The sequence below is a fragment of the Rutidosis leptorrhynchoides genome, chromosome 6 (assembly GCF_046630445.1).
Source record: "Rutidosis leptorrhynchoides isolate AG116_Rl617_1_P2 chromosome 6, CSIRO_AGI_Rlap_v1, whole genome shotgun sequence".
Classification (NCBI taxonomy): domain Eukaryota; kingdom Viridiplantae; phylum Streptophyta; class Magnoliopsida; order Asterales; family Asteraceae; genus Rutidosis; species Rutidosis leptorrhynchoides.
This window is the reverse complement of record NC_092338.1, coordinates 168,191,985-168,205,033: the sequence shown is the minus strand read 5'-3', so window position 1 is coordinate 168,205,033 and position 13,049 is coordinate 168,191,985. Positions and strand designations below refer to the sequence as shown.

The 13,049-nt window shown below is 28.0% G+C and overlaps 1 non-coding gene across 1 annotated transcript; it reads right to left on the bottom strand.

The window, feature by feature from the left end:
* Window positions 1-370: 370 nt before the first annotated feature.
* LOC139856647 (small nucleolar RNA R71) lies at window positions 371-477 on the bottom strand. Its single transcript, XR_011762115.1, has one exon. It is a non-coding gene; the product is annotated as a small nucleolar RNA R71 (small nucleolar RNA).
* Window positions 478-13,049: the final 12,572 nt, after the last annotated feature.

Below are 13,049 nucleotides of genomic sequence, written 5' to 3'. Positions count from 1 at the left end.
ACCTCAAAGTATGGAAGACCGATTGAGAGCCACACACACGGGCCAAGGTCACACCATTAATCAGCCAGATGTTAGAGCATCAGATTTTGAAATCAAAGGATAAATCCTACACATGATCACCAATCAGTGCCAATTTGGTGGTACAATAAAAGAAGATCCAAACGAACATCTTCGAACTTTTAATAGGATTTGTACTCTATTTAAAATCCGAGAAGTTGAGGATGAAACTATTTATCTTATGTTGTTCCCATGGACTTTAAAAGGAGAAGACAAAGATTGGTTAGAATCGTTACCTGAAGGAACGATTGACTCATGGGATATTTTAGTTGAAAAATTTCTTCAAAGATTCTTTCCGGCATCTAAAGCCGTGAGACTTCAAGGAGAAATTGCCACGTTCGTGCAAAAGCCAATTGAAACGTTATATGAGGCATGGACAAGATTCGGAAGGATGTTGAGAGGATGTCCTCAACACGGTTTAGATACTTTTCAAATAGTGCAAATATTCTACCAAGGATGCGACATTGCTACACGAAAATACATCGACATAACAGCTGGTGGTTCCATTATGAAGAAAACCACAACCGAAGCTCACAAAATTATTGATAACATAGCCTCCCACTCTCATGAGTGTGACAACCCGGAAATTTCCAATCAAATTTAAACTTTATCTTTATATTATTCCGACACGATAAGCAAAGTTTGTTAAGTTAAATCTCAAGAATTTTAAATTGTGTTCATACATTCATTATAACCTCGACCAAATTCAGACGATTCACGAACCGTTATATATAAATATATATATATATATATATATATATATATATATATATATATATATATATATATATATATATATATATATATATATATATATATATATATATATATTATAACTTGAGAATATTAATAAAGTATTAAACGTATAATACTTTACATGATCGTATTTATTTCAATATGTTTATCGATGGAATTAGAAGATAATATCAAATTGTTGATTTATCAGATACATTATGATATGATTACGGGTCTATGTTATGAGGTCCACTGTGATTTAAGAAATCTATTCTTTTTGACAACATTCGAAAAATGGTAAAGTGATTTATAAGTAAGAACGTGAAGTGTAAATAACTTAGATGTTGGATATCGACAAGTTAAGTAACTCGACATTTTTCATTAAGATGATTTCATACGTTTATTTAACCTTTGAACTTTATCCCATGCTTCACCAACAAACTGTAATTTAAAAACTTGAAACCTATTATGAATATATATGATTCTACTTTTTTAAAACATTTTATGATATAACGATTTCCATTATTTTAACCTTTAAACCAAATGATTCTTAAAAATATATTTGGTTTTGGAAAACAAAATTATTATATTTATTTGATTTAGTTTCAAACGTACAAAAACGTTTTCAGTTTAAAAAGAACTTTATTATTAAAACGTATATAACTTTTATAAATATCTAGAACCACTTTTGACAACTCATTACTTAACCAGTATGATAAAGATAACGATATTTATATTTTATTTTATTAAATATATATAACGATTTAAATTAATATTATATACATTTATACGCGTATTATACGTACATAGTTTTATACTTTTACTATACTTAAACTTTACCTTTACTTTATTTTTACTTTACTTTAACTTTAATAATTCACTTTAATAATTCATACTTTAATAATTCACTTTAATAATTCATACTTTAATAATTCACTTTAATAATTCAAACTTTAATAATTCACTTTAATAATTCATACTTTAATAATTCACTTTAATAATTCATACTTTAATAATTCACTTTAATAATTCAAAAATCTATTATAAATAGAATTCAATAGGTTTCATTATTTCATAGAAACTTGAAAATATTTTTCTCTAAACTCTCTCAATCGATTTACATATATATATTTACTCCGTATTATTTCAAGATATTATTAGTATACATAAAATATTACGTCAGAGTGCTGTCCGAGTGATTTCGAAATTGTTTTTCGAGTGGGATTGGATTAAGGAAATTATGGGTTATAGCTATGGAGGTGATTGGTATGGTTCATGGGTATGCTCGTGAGGTCAATATAGTGTTTATCATCTCCGTTGCGTCTACGTACCTTTCCTGCAATATTGAATCTCAATATTGATACGTGAGTACTCATAATTTAACTTTTACATACTAATAGTGTATCCCTGACTAGTGCTCGAGTATATAGGATTATGCATGTTTGTACTTTTGATATTGCCTTTAGTTAGGTTATGTTGAATCCTGAATTAGTTATATATGCGACTGAGATAAGGTATAAGATATGCATGTCGTTAGAAAGCTAGCGAAAAATTAAGAACTTTTCATTTAGATATCGAATGATTTCGATGAACGGATTTGAAGTTATAGTCCATCGAATTTTTGTATTATTATTAAAAATGATTATTATTATCGTCGTTATTATCGTCGTTCTAGTTTTTTCTTATTATTATTATTATTATCTTTATTAATAAAAGGATTTATCATTAAAAATTGTTATTTTTTTTATTATTACTATCGTTATTATCGTTAAAGTTATAATTAGTATTATTATTATTATCCAATTATTATTATTATTATTATTATTATTATTATTATTATTATTATTATTATTATTATTATTATTATTATTATTATTATTGGTATTATTATTATTATTATCATTATTAATATATATATCATTATTTAAAAATGGTTATTGTTATTGTTATTATTATTATTACTATATTATCATTAAGATAATTATTAGTATTATCGTTAATAATGTTATAGTAACTATCATTATTAATATTAGTGTAATTAAAACAGATATTTGTAACACCTAATTATTTTGATTACTATTATTATCATTATTACGAACACGATAAAAAAGACGATTAAAAGCTATTAAATGAAACGATTAGGAAATAATGGGTAAGAGTATCATGATGAAATTAAAATATTATAAGATATTGATTTAGATAAAATTATCGTTCTTATTATTTTTATCATTACTATTATTATTAAAATTATCGTTAGTATTAAAACTATCATTTTAACAAAAATTATCATTTTAATAGAAATGTCATTGTTACTATTAAATATCATTATTATTATTATTTTAAATAGAATTATTATTTTAAAGATAATATTAAAAATTATCGTAAATATTAAAGTTATCATAATTAGAATTATCGTTTTATCATAATGTCATCTTAGTAATTATAAATATTGATATTTTTATAATAATAATTATTATTACAAAATAATACAACTTTTACTTACTATCATTATAGATATTATTTTATCAAATAAATATTTGATACAAACATATTTTACTACGTGTAATAACTTACTTTAATAATACGTATCATATTATCTTTATAATATTAAATGAACCCTATAAATTTTATTACTTAATATATATAAAAGTATATTTTATTATATAAATATAATATAAAATTTTATTTATTAATAAATAAATTATATTATTTACTCTAATAAATCTTTTAAAAATATTTAAAAATATAAAACGACGATATTTAAACTATATATTAATCATGTATAAATTTTTGGAAATTATTTTGAGTCAAATTTACTTTTGTTGACTTTTGCATATTAGTCTCGAGCATTAGGATTGTGGTACACTATGACTTGACCTAATTTGTTAGACAAATATTGACCAACACATAAATATATATAATTAATTTAGGTTCGTGAATCCGAGGCCAACCTTGCACTTGTTCAATGACGTTATATGTATTTTTACTACGAAATACAGTATGGTGAGTTTCATTTGCCTTTTTACCCTTTATATTTTTGGGCTGAGAATACATGCGCAATTTTTATAAATGTTTTTCGAAATAAACACAAGTAATCGAAACTACATTATATGGTTGAATTATCGAAATCGAATATGCCCCTTTTTATTAAGTCTGATAATCTAAGAATTAGGGAACAGACACCCTAATTGACGCGAATCCTAAAGATAGATCTATTGGGCCTAACAAACCCCATCCAAAGTACCGGATGCTTTAGTACTTCGAAATTATATCATGTCCGAAGGAGGATCCCGGAATGATAGGGGATATTCTTATATGTATCTAATTAATGTCGGTTACCAGGTGTTCACCATATGAATGATTATTTTTTTGTCTCTATGCATGGGACGTATATTTATGAGAACTGGAAATGAAATTCTTGTGGTCTATTAAAATGATGGAAATAAATGATTATGATAAACTAATGAACTCACCAACCTTTTGGTTGACACTTTAAAGCATGTTTATTCTCAGGTGTTAAAGAAATCTTCCGCTATGCATTTGCTCATTTTAAAGATATTACTTGGAGTCTTTCATAGCATATCTCGAAGAACGTTGCATTCGAGTCATTGAGTTCATCAAAGATTATTATTAAATCAATTTATAGTTGGATAGTGGATATTATGAAATGGTATGCATGCCTGTCAATTTTTGATGTAAAGAAAGATTGTCTTTTAAAAACGAATGCAATGTTTGTAAAATGTATCATATAGAGGTCAAATACCTCGCAATGTAATCAACTATTATGAATCGTTTATAATGTATATGAACGGGTCCTTTCAGTTGGTATCAGAGCGGTGGTCTTAGCGAACCAGGTCTGCATTAGTGTGTCTAACTGATAAGTCGTTAGGATGCATTAGTGAGTCTGGACTTCGACCGTGTCTGCATGTCAAAAGTTTTGCTTATCATTTCTAGTCGGAAATCATCTACTTATCATCCATAGGAAATTACCTGCTTATCATTATTAGTCTAGACATGTCTTGCTACATTAATTGCATGAGTAGTGTATAGACAAACTTCATATCTTAGCGTATCTGCTAAATCATATCTTATCGTATCTGTTACTTTAAACTTTACCTGACATACCCCGCAAATTCCTCCGTAATCTATGAAATCTTTTGATCTCTATATATAGTTATCCTATGTAAATAGAATACCACCCGATAGCCGAAAAATCATTTTTATATCGAAAATCCTTTATCCAATCGTACGAAATGGAATTTGTCATCAGTTCAAGTCACTCGGATTCTGAAATGGAATCTCACTCAAGCTCCGAAAGCAGTGTGACCGGAATGGATCAACCAATCAGTCATCACCTATTCTGGATGAATTGGGGATGGGTTCGTAGCCTCCTCAATCATTGGAAACAAGAAGAAGGCGATCCTTTCCATCCACCACATTGCCCTCTTGGCAAAGAACCTGAAGCACTTACCGGTGAACCTGTTCGAGACACCATTTTCTCTCTCATTTCCAGGGTATCTCGTCACGATTATATACTACATCAAATTCTAGATTTTATTTATCCGCTCGTTCCGACCGACAATCATCCTGGAATAATAGAAGAAGTCAACGAACTTCGCGCTCGGGTAGTGGCTTTGGAGAATATGGTGCAGAGATTACAAACACCAGCAGCAGCACCAGCAGCATAACCAGTACCACCATCATCAACGCCAACAGTACCATTACCACCTCCAACCATAACCGCATTGTAAACCTCAACTTCACAATCTGTCCCACGAGCATCAACGTCATACGCACCATAGATACCAAGGAGTACCAACAACAATAACTGACGAAGTATTAATTCATAACTTCATTGGAGAAACATTCCGCGGCGATTATATAATCTCTAAAGTCTTAGAGATTATCTAATCTAGCCCTAACCATAAATCAGTTAAGTGAACCAAAATGATAGAAGGAAGAGTAGAAACCCTGACAAAAATGGTGTGTGATTAACAAGTTAAACTTGTTTTACCAACAGCATCAACAGTACCGTCAACGTCACCAGTATCGTCAGTACAGTCAACATCAGAATCAACAACACCTATAACATCACAAACTCCGTCAGTTCAAGAATTACTGTGGACATCATTACGAATCAATAACGTGTATATTGTATCAACAAGTTATGAAGAATTAACTCATTCCCTCTGAAGAAATTATATATATATTTTATATATATATATATATATATATATATATATATATTTTTTGAAATAAAAAATAAATCTTTCCGTGCTAAGCTATTGTGTGTGAATCTTAACTACTAAGTTAATTCATATTACAAATATGCAATAATGTACATCCCTCACCGCGACTTAACCATCGTTAACTACAATCTCTGTCTCAATTCAACAAATTCCAATTCCTAATAAATCAAGTATATATTTGATTTTACACTTCATCATTGATGTAACCGAAACTTTTCAGATAACATCATTCGTACTTTGCGAAGTTCACAAGAATTTAACGAAAACCAACATCACATCTCAACAAATAACGAAGTATTGATTCATAATTTCAATATTATTGAAGAAATACTTATGTAACCTCTAAACCTTCAAGGAATTATTCAATTCTAGTTCCAACCGTAAATCGAATGAGTTTAATTTAGTATTAACTCATTAAAATCTATGTTACATCTGAGGAGAATATATACATATATATTTTCATAAAGACTGTAATAAAATTCTTATGTACAAAATATTAATTGTGAAAATTTTTTAACGGGTAGGTAATACTCGAGAGATATATATAAATTCACAGTTAATATGTTACATTCTTCGAATCAGATTAAGCAAATTATCAATTATACTTCCTACTTTCACAATAATATACATTCTTTCATAGAAATCAAAACAACCATACTCATTCAAACCCAATTAAGTATTCTGATTTTAAAATCTCAGAATTCAATTCGAGATATAACCAGTACCATTACTTTTAGATTCCTACATCTTTCAAAGCTATACTTTGACTTCAAAAGTGTGTTAGAACATCAAATGTATACAAACGATTACAATCTATGTTCAAACCCTTCGAAAATCTCTGAAGACACTTCAAATAATGAGCAATCGAGATGATGATCCAACCACATATTACCCACAGTTATGTACTTAAAAAGCTCTCGAAACCAAAGTCATAATTCAACACATATCTGTGTCAGATCTTTTGGCATTTATTAGCAAAAATAACCTTGCAATTCCTTTGCAAAGTAGCAAATTATATCACAGCTCCAGCAAGACAACTTCAATTTTTTCATTCGGAGTAGCCTTATCATAATTTTGATATATGTGATTACCCTTTTGTTACCGGAGAACCTTTCATATTCCACCACATTAGCAATAAACTTACCAACAACTTCACTGATCTTGGGCATTCCGAAGAATCTTTATATTTATCGAAACCTCATCATTTACTCATCTGCCTCTTGTAACGAGAATTGTCATACGAATCATTGGGAGTTAGCAATCAGTATTTTGAAATCTCACAGCACGTTGACGCCAACAGTTATACATAACGTCTATTTCCAAGGCTTACATACTTAGAATGTGAAGTTTCTGAAAAACACTCTGAACCGCGAACTAGTTCTCGAAATGCTGATGAAGCAACAAAAACTATAAACGACCTTAGCAGTAAAAAGTTTGATGATAAAGATTAGTGTATTAACAAAGCTCAGAAATAGAGAAGTTTTGGAACTGGAAAACGGATTGAGCAAAGTATGAAGGAGGCTGAGGACAAATCACAAAGACTGAACCTGCCTTCAAAGAATCCAAATGATTCAGTGTCTGCTGAAGTCATTAACGAATACCTTGCTCCTGACACTAAACCCTTACAGACAATATTCTTCATCATCCTCTGATATTAGAAATTCTAAGATATCATCGTATCTTTCATTATAAATATCCTCCATATTTCTGAAGATATTTCCATAACTATTCTTATCTGGAATCATTTATCTCTTTGCGCTATCTGTATTACATCAAAAAGGAAACTGTTTAGTTCCTGTACTCTATAAACCTTTGAGTTTAAAATATGAATGTTTTTGAAGTAGTGTTGGAAACTGAAGCATGAGTTAGTATAATATAATGACACTTGATCAACGTGATTATATTACAGTAATTCATGCTGAGTTTCTAAATGGAACGTGATGATTCACAGATCATAACATCATCATGTGCCATGTTATACGACTCTTGTATTCTATTTAACCTCTAAAATATCAAGAAAATATTTCTTGATGATTCAGCCTTTTCCAAGGTATTCTAGTAATTTGACAAGTCAAGATCGTGCCATCACAATTTCCTTCCTAGAACATTAGCAATGTTCATTCCGAAAATCATATTTGTGAATTCTGGACCATTACAAGCGGTGCTTAATCTCAAGAAGAAGAAACGAAAGGACAAAACTCCGAAATAGAAATTGGGGTATAAATTGCAGCAAATAAAAGAGAGCATTAACTGTGGATGACAATGATTATAGAAGATAGAAACAGCGACTTTAAAATCTAAGAGAAGATATAAAGCCCAACGACAAACCAAAAATTATAAACCATATATATCGATGCATATAGCAATATAAAGACACGGGAGAACTAGAAACACTATAAACCCAAGAGTATAGTAGAAGTAAATAGATTCTTCCGGCGGTAGATGAAAAAGAAGAATGACCGATATGAAAGTTATAAGTATATCGAGAATCAGAACTGGATGGAGCATATTGATGAATACTTTAAAATATGAGTTGAGGGAGAAAGAATAGAAGGTGATGAAACATGACTAGGAACTTAGAAATCAACAGATTTAACTCACACAATGATGGAATAAGTGAATCAAACCCTCTAGTGAATAGGTTAAGCTTTTTGTGATTAATTTAGTCATACCACAACTAAATCAAGTGTGATTAGATCAACACCTAGAGCTATTATTCATCACCTGGGTGATTTGGGTTGAGAGAGAATCGGAGGAGCTCACCAGATCTGAGTGTGTGTAACAAATGAGAGGCTTAACCTAAAAATGAAGAACATAAGACTTTATATACCCCTGCTGTTGGCTCACCCGTACGATTCATCCATCACACATACGAGTTGGCTTCATCAGCCGTACGGGTGATCACTCACTCGTGTCTTCTCATTTAGGTTGTAATTGTGACTTAGCTCAGCATCAATCGTGTGTATGAGCCTGTCAGCCGTACGAGTGAGGCTTCACTTGGACGTCTGACTAAGTCTAACATAGTCAAGCATCCACATCTCGTTCCTACAGTTGCTGTAACCACATACAAACACAGATAGGATAATAACGAACGATCATGGTGGCCTGTAAACTGTTGTACCTGCAATGGGCGTGGGTAGATGTCTAGGGACTTGCATAAAATGCATCAACAGAAGGTGTGAGTTGTAAGAAAAGGAAGGAGATGAATTTATAAGAAAATCTCCGACAGAACAATTAAAATGGACGATCGCATTTAAAGCGGATCCTAATTCCTTTTGTTACCGGAGAATCAAATCTTATTACAAAGATTTTCTTCAAATCCCTTGAAATCTGGAAATCAATCATATCTACGTCAAATGATAAGATGAATCTACACTTACTCATTTCACTCTTCTATGTTAGCTTCATTCGTACTCTTCATATAAATGGATTGTTTATCCAAATTATTCGCTGATGATAAAACTCTAATTTTTAGCCTGTATGCATCATGAAAACATACTTATTATCATTCACGACCTTTCCACTCGAATTTCGGGATGAAATTTCTTTAACGGGTAGGTACTGTGACAACCCGGAAATTTCCAATCAAATTTAAACTTTATCTTTATATTATTCCGACACGATAAGCAAAGTTTGTTAAGTTAAATCTCAAGAATTTTAAATTGTGTTCATACATTCATTATAACCTCGACCAAATTCAGACGATTCACAAACCGTTATATATAAATAAATATGTATATATATGTATATATATATATATATATATATATATATATGTATAAATAAATATGTATATATATATATATATATATATTATAACTTGAGAATATTAATAAAGTATTAAACGTATAATACTTTACATGATCGTATTTATTTCAATATGTTTATCGATGGAATTAGAAGATAATATCAAATTGTTGATTTATCAGATACATTATGATATGATTACGGGTCTATGTTATGAGGTCCACTGTGATTTAAGAAATCTATTCTTTTTGACAACATTCGGAAAATGGTAAAGTGATTTATAAGTAAGAACGTGAAGTGTAAATAACTTAGATGTTGGATATCGACAAGTTAAGTAACTCGACATTTTTCATTAAGATGATTTCATACGTTTATTTAACCTTTGAACTTTATCCAATGCTTCACCAACAAACTGTAATTTAAAAACTTGAAACCTATTATGAATATATATGATTCTACTTTTTTAAAACATTTTATGATATAACGATTTCCATTATTTTAACCTTTAAACCAAATGATTCTTAAAAATATATTTGGTTTTGGAAAACAAAATTATTATATTTATTTGATTTAGTTTCAAACGTACAAAAACGTTTTCAGTTTAAAAAGAACTTTATTATTAAAACGTATATAACTTTTATAAATATCTAGAACCACTTTTGACAACTCATTACTTAACCAGTATGATAAAGATAAAGATAACGATATTTATATTTTATTTTATTAAATATATATAACGATTTAAATTAATATTATATATATTTATACGCGTATTATACGTACATAGTTTTATACTTTTACTATACTTAAACTTTACCTTGACTTTATTTTTACTTTACTTTAACTTTAATAATTCACTTTAATAATTCATACTTTAATAATTCACTTTAATAATTCATACTTTAATAATTCACTTTAATAATTCAAACTTTAATAATTCACTTTAATAATTCATACTTTAATAATTCACTTTAATAATTCATACTTTAATAATTCACTTTAATAATTCAAAAATCTATTATAAATAGAATTCAATAGGTTTCATTATTTCATAGAAACTTGAAAATATTTTTCTCTAAACTCTCTCAATCGATTTACATATATATATTTACTCCGTATTATTTCAAGATATTATTAGTATACATAAAATATTACGTCAGAGTGCTGTCCGAGTGATTTCGAAATTGTTTTTCGAGTGGGATTGGATTAAGGAAATTATGGGTTATAGCTATGGAGGTGATTGGTATGGTTCATGGGTATGCTCGTGAGGTCAATATAGTGTTTATCATCTCCGTTGCGTCTACGTACCTTTCCTGCAATATTGAATCTCAATATTGATACGTGAGTACTCATAATTTAACTTTTACATACTAATAGTGTATCCCTGACTAGTGCTCGAGTATATAGGATTATGCATGTTTTTACTTTTGATATTGCCTTTAGTTAGGTTATGTTGAATCCTAAATTAGTTATATATGCGACTGAGATAAGGTATAAGATATGCATGTCGTTGGAAAGCTAGCGAAAAATTAAGAACTTTTCATTTAGATATCGAATGATTTCGATGAACGGATTTGAAGTTATAGTCCATCGAATTTTTGTATTATTATTAAAAATGATTATTATTATCGTCGTTATTATCGTCGTTCTAGTTTTTTCTTATTATTATTATTATTATCTTTATTAATAAAAGGATTTATCATTAAAAATTGTTATTTTTTTTATTATTACTATCGTTATTATCGTTAAAGTTATAATTAGTATTATTATTATTATCCAATTATTATTATTATTATTATTATTATTATTATTATTATTATTATTATTATTTTTATTATTGGTATTATTATTATTATTATTATCATTATTAATATATATATCATTATTTAAAAATGGTTATTGTTATTGTTATTATTATTATTACTATATTATCATTAAGATAATTATTAGTATTATCGTTAATAATGTTATAGTAACTATCATTATTAATATTAGTGTAATTAAAACAAATATTTGTAACACGTAATTATTTTGATTACTATTATTATCATTATTACGAACACGATATAAAAGACGATTAAAAGCTATTAAATGAAACGATTAGGAAATAATGGGTAAGAGTATCATGATGAAATTAAAATATTATAAGATATTGATTTAGATAAAATTATCGTTCTTATTATTTTTATCATTACTATTATTATTAAAATTATCGTTAGTATTAAAACTATCATTTTAACAAAAATTATCATTTTAATAGAAATGTCATTGTTACTATAAAATATCATTATTATTATTATTTTAAATAGAATTATTATTTTAAAGATAATATTAAAAATTATCGTAAATATTAAAGTTATCATAATTAGAATTATCGTTTTATCATAATGTCATCTTAGTAATTATAAATATTGATATTTTTATAATAATAATTATTATTACAAAATAATACAACTTTTACTTACTATCATTATAGATATTATTTTATCAAATAAATATTTGATACAAACATATTTTACTATGTGTAATAACTTACTTTAATAATACGTATCATATTATCTTTATAATATTAAATGAACCCTATAAATTTTATTACTTAATATATATAAAAGTATATTTTATTATATAAATATAATATAAAATTTTATTTATTAATAAATAAATTATATTATTTACTCTAATAAATCTTTTAAAAATATTTAAAAATATAAAACGACGATATTTAAACTATATATTAATCATGTATAAATTTTTGGAAATTATTTTGAGTCAAATTTACTTTTGTTGACTTTTGCATATTAGTCTCGAGCATTAGGATTGTGGTACACTATGACTTGACCTAATTTGTTAGACAAATATTGACCAACACATAAATATATATAATTAATTTAGGTTCGTGAATCCGAGGCCAACCTTGCACTTGTTCAATGACGTTATATGTATTTTTACTACGAAATACAGTATGGTGAGTTTCATTTGCCTTTTTACCCTTTATATTTTTGGGCTGAGAATACATGCGCAATTTTTATAAATGTTTTTCGAAATAGACACAAGTAATCGAAACTACATTATATGGTTGAATTATCGAAATCGAATATGCCCCTTTTTATTAAGTCTGGTAATCTAAGAATTAGGGAACAGACACCCTAATTGACGCGAATCCTAAAGATAGATCTATTGGGCCTAACAAACCCCATCCAAAGTACCGGATGCTTTAGTACTTCGAAATTATATCATGTCCGAAGGAGGATCCCGGAATGA